This window comes from Cebus imitator, unplaced genomic scaffold (genome assembly GCF_001604975.1).
Source record: "Cebus imitator isolate Cc_AM_T3 unplaced genomic scaffold, Cebus_imitator-1.0 Scaffold304, whole genome shotgun sequence".
NCBI lineage: Eukaryota > Metazoa > Chordata > Mammalia > Primates > Cebidae > Cebus > Cebus imitator.
In genome coordinates, this window is record NW_016107619.1 from 1,275,687 (window position 1) to 1,281,017 (window position 5,331).

The 5,331-nt window shown below is 36.0% G+C and overlaps 1 protein-coding gene across 1 annotated transcript in view; it reads left to right on the forward strand.

Annotated features, from left to right (window-relative positions):
• The window catches only part of CNTNAP2 (contactin associated protein 2), a 1,742,807-nt gene that overhangs the window by 1,028,819 nt on the left and 708,657 nt on the right, over window positions 1-5,331 (forward strand). The gene's annotated exons all lie outside the window — the stretch shown is intronic.

The window sequence follows — 5,331 nt, forward strand, 5'->3', positions numbered from 1 at the left end:
GAGTTCAGTGGTGCAATCTCAGCTCACTGCAACCTCCACCTCCCGGGTTCAAGCCATTTTCCTGCCTCAGCCTCCTGAGTAGCTGGGACTGCAGTTATGTAACAACACATCCAGCTAAATTTTGTGCTTTTGGTAGAGACAGGGTTTCACCAAGTTGGCTAAGCTTGTCTTGACTTCCTGACCTCAACTCATCCACCCACCTCAGCCTCCCAAAGTGCTGGGATTACAGGACTGAGTCACCAAGCCCAGTCTCATAATTACTTTGATGTACCTTTCATATAATTAAAGAATTCATCCTATCATCTTATCTATCAAGTTATTGTCTTTACACATTTGTCTGATTTCTTTCTACTCCTCTGTAGTGATCTTTTAAAATCTTCATTTGTTATTGCATTATTGTATACTGATCAGAACACTTACCAAAATATATTTTGTGCTGAACATTTCATTGTGCACTATGGACGATTACAAATAAACTAAAAACACAGCTTCAGCTCTGAAAGTATGACACAGATAAATATGACTGTGAAAATTTTGTGTGATTAAAAATAAGTGAGATTATTGAGGAAAGTAAGTTTTCCAAGAGTCAGGATTTACATTAGGGGATATTCACAGAAAAAATGAAAAACAAATTTCAAATTGGAGGAGAAGGAAGTAGATGGAAAAGCTGGATTTGACCACTATGACTTGCCCCCACCTCTGTTATTTCAGCAATATTTTCCTTTAAACTAAAGCAAGTGCTTGACTGAGTCAAGCAAATTATGCCAGTTATGCATAATTATGCAAATTATGCTAGTTTTTTCTCTCTGTAGATTGTGTGGCCTGAGGAACCACAATGTAGGAGCCAATGAGTGCAAAGCATCCCTCACCAAATTACCCTTCCAGTTTCCCTTCCTTCCCTTCTTCTTCATTGTCTACAGAGGGTGCTCAGAAAAGAATCTTATTGCTCTCCCCTTTTCCAATGACTTACAGGAAAAATCCCACATTCTTAACATGGCCCACACTGTTCTCTGTGTTGTGGCCCTGTTTCATTAAGGTTTTCTTGCTCTGCTGGCAGTTTCCTTTCTTCAAAATGACTTTTTCCCCTGTCCACCAGGCAAACTGCCAAATATTTCAAGATGAAACTCAGATGCCACCGTCTTTATAAACTCTTCCCTTAGGCAAAATGACTAATATTTTCTCTGCTTCTTTAAAACTAAGCAGGCTCCTTTCATTTTATTGAATTTATGTGTAGCTTTCCTTTTCCTGTGAGATTTTTGAAGTCAGGGGCTCTTCACTCATCATTACATCAATACATCATTACCGACCAATTACTGCCGCTCATTGTGCCAGGTGTTTACGATGATGGTGACCAAAACCATACATAGACCTTTGCTTCATGAAATTTATCAAATAATAAAAAAGATATCCATAAATTATACAAATAATCTTAATATGTCACAAAGGAAAATTGCACAGGAATATGAAAACAGATCAGGGAGATCAAATAGATTCTGGGCTGTTGGGTGGGAGGTAACATTAGGAGTCAGGATTTGTATGTATAGATGCTTTTCTTTGGATAAATTGGAATCATTTAAAGTTTTTCTTTTGGTTATCATGTTATATTTGAATAATACAGTTAATCGTCCACTTTGATTTTTATTAATGTTAAATTGAATATTTTGACTCTCCACTGTAGACATGAAAAAATTAAATTGTATTTGCCATGTAATTATTATTTACTGTACTTCCCCCTACTCTGTCTCAAAATTTTGGTTAGTTACATTATTATTTCAGTTTTTCTAGCGGTTATCTTTACATAGTGGTATACTTGTGACTGGCTTTTAAGTCCAATTCCAAAACAAATTTTGGTTGATAATTTTTGTTTGTTAATGAGTAAAACAAAGGGAAAACGGTGAAGATGAATGTCAGAACTGCACTCATTCATCAAAGATGTAAATGACTTAATCATAGATCACATTAATTCAATCAGATAAATTTGATTGATTAATTTGATTATGATTGCTTGATCATAGATTAGGTTTTAAGTTCTGAAAAAAGATTTTCTCAATTTATTTGTGCTATTCTATGTCTAATGACCATAGACACAGCACACTTTTAAGTTTCATCTATATTATTAACATTTTTTTCCTTTATCTCTTCAGTTTGACAGTCAAAAAGCAATAAGTCAAACCCTGACTTGCAGCATTTGTCAATTTCCATGGTATAAATATTCCCAGTGTGGCTTATTTAAAGTTTCCAGCCTGCCCTCTTGGAATGCAGAAAAGGAAACGTATGGGCACCAGCAGCATACCACAATGTAGGATTTCCCCCACACATTTGCAGTGTCAAGAGCACAGATAATAGTAAAGTATAGTCAAATACATAACTTACGTAACTGCAAATGTATATGCTTAATGCTTTCAATTAATAAGCTTTATTTTATTTTTAGATAAGTTTTAGGTTTACAGCAAAATTAAGTGGAAAATACAGAGTTTCCATATTCCCTCATCCTCACACATGCAGCTTCCCCTGCTATCAACATCCCACACCAGAATGGTTTGATTTGTTACAATCAGTAAACCTACACTGACACATCATTATCAATCCAACACCGTAGTTTATATTAGGGTTCACCCTTGGTGTTGTACATGCATGGGTTTTGACAAATGTGTAATGACATATGTCTCCTATTGTAGTATTACACAGAATACTTCCAGTGCCCTAAAAATCCTCTGCCCTACTTGTTTATCACTCCACTTCCAAACTCTGACAACTATTGATCTTTTTACTGTCTCTATGGTTTTGCCTTTTCCAGAATGTCATATAGTCAGAATCATACAGTATTGCCTTTTCAAATTGATTTCTTTCATGTAATAATATGTATTTAAGCTTCCTTTGTGTCTTTTCAAGGCTCAACATCTCATTTCACTTTAGCATTGAATAATTTGTTATTGCAATGTACCACAGTTTACTTATTCACTTACCTACTGAAAGACATCTTGATTGCTTCCACTGGCAATTATGAATAGAGTTACTATAAACATCCCTGCAAAGGCTTTTGTGTGAACATAAGTTTTCAACTCCTTTGGGTAAATACCAAACAACATAATTGCTGTATCCTATGGTAAGAGGAAGTTCAGGTTTGTAACCCACTACCAAAAACTATCTTCCAAAGTGGCCATACCATTTTGCATTTTCACCAGCAGTAAGCGTTCCTGTTGCTTCACATTCTTGGCAGCATTTGGTATTGTCAGTATTCTAGATTTTGGCCATTCTAATAGACATGCGGTAGTATCTAATTGTCGTTTTAATCTGCATTTCTCTGATGACATGAGCATTTATTCTTATGCTTATTTGCCATCTATATATCTTCTTTAAAGAAGTATCTGTTAAGATATACGGAGCATTTTAATTGAGTTATTTTCTTATTGTGGTTGAAGAAGGCTTTTTTTGGTATAGTTCAGATGACAATCCTCTATAACATATCATATATATATATATATATATGATATATATGTATGTATGTACATATATGTATGTACATATATGTATATATCATATATATATAATATATCTTGTATATATATAATATATATATTTATATATTATTTATATATATATATATATATATATTATATTGTATTATACTTTAGGTTCTGGGGTATATGTGCAGAACCTGCAGGATTGTTGCATAGGTACATACATGGCAATGTGGTTTGCTGCCCTCATCCCCATCACCTATATCTGGCATTTCTCCTCATGTTATCCCTCCCCTACTCCCTACCGCCTGCTGTCCCTCCCCTAGTCCCCCTGAACAGACCCCAGTGTGTGATGCTCCCCTCCCTGTGTCCTTGTGTTCTCATTGTTCAACACCTGCCTATGAGTGAGAAAATGTGGTGTTTGATTTTCTGTTCTTGTGTCAGTTTGCTGAGAATGATGGTTTCCAGGTTCATCCATGTCCCTACAAAGGACATGAACTCATCATTTGTTATGGCTGCATAATATTCCTTGGTGTATATGTGCCACATTTTCCATGTCCAGTCTATCATCAATGGGTATTTGGGTTGGTTCCAGGTCTTTGCTATTGTAAACAGTGCTACAGTGAACATACATGTGCATGTGTCTTTATGATAGAATGATTTATAATCCTTTGGATATATACTGAGTAATGGGATTGTTGGGTCAAATGGAATTTTTATTTCTAGGTCATTGAGGAACTGCCACACTGACTTCCACAATGGTTGAACTAATTTACACTCCCACCAACAGTGTAAAAGTGTTCCCATTTCTCCACATCCTCTCCAGCATCTGTTGTCTCCAGATTTTTTAATGATCACTGTTCTAACTGGTGTGAGATGGTATCTCAATGTGGTTTTGATTTGCATTTCTCTAATGACCAGTGACGATGAACATTTTTTCATACATTTGTTGGCCTCATATATGTCTTCTTTTGAAAAGTGTCTGTTATTTTGATCTTGCTCCTCTAGCTCTTTCAATTTTGATGATAGGGTGTGATTTTAGATCTTTCTTTGCTTCTCATTTGGGCATTTATTGCTGTAAATTTTCCTCTAGACACTGTTTTAAATGTGTCCCAGAGATTCTGGTATGTTGTGTCTTCATTCCAGTTGGTTTTGAAGAACATCTTTACTTCTGCTTTCATTTCATTGTTTATCTAGTCAACATTCAAGAACCAGTTGTTTCTCCATGTAACTGTTGATTGATAATTGGACTGTATTATTGTTATCATTATTATTATTATTATTATTATTATTATTTTGAAACAGGGTCTCGCTCTGTCACCCAGGCTGGAGTGCAGTGACACAATCACGGCTCACTGCAACCTCTGCCGCCCAGGCTTAAGCCATCAGTGGTACATCCATAAATGGAACACACTTAGCAATAAAAACAGATAAACTAGGGATGAACGCATCAACAGACATGAACGTCGAAATAATCATGCCGAAAACAAGAAGCTGGAAATAAATGAATATGCACCAGATAAGACCACTTACATAAAAATCTAGAAGATGCAAAGCAATCTGCTGTGAGAGAGATCAGTGGTTGTCTGAGGATGAGAAGGAATGAGGAGATGGGAGGAGCAAAAGGAGGGATTTATAAGGGGGCACAGGAAACTTGGGGCAATAGATCTGTTCACTATCTCCAGGGTGATGATGGCTTCACAAGTGTTTACATTTGTCAGGACTTAGCAAATTGTGTGCCTTCTGTACAGTTTATCATATTCCATTATGCTTAATAAAGCTACTCAAAAAATCTTGCCTCCTGGAGCTTTCAAGCTAGTGGCATGCAAAATAGAAAGTGCAAATAAAGGAATGCCTTCCAAAACCAAAC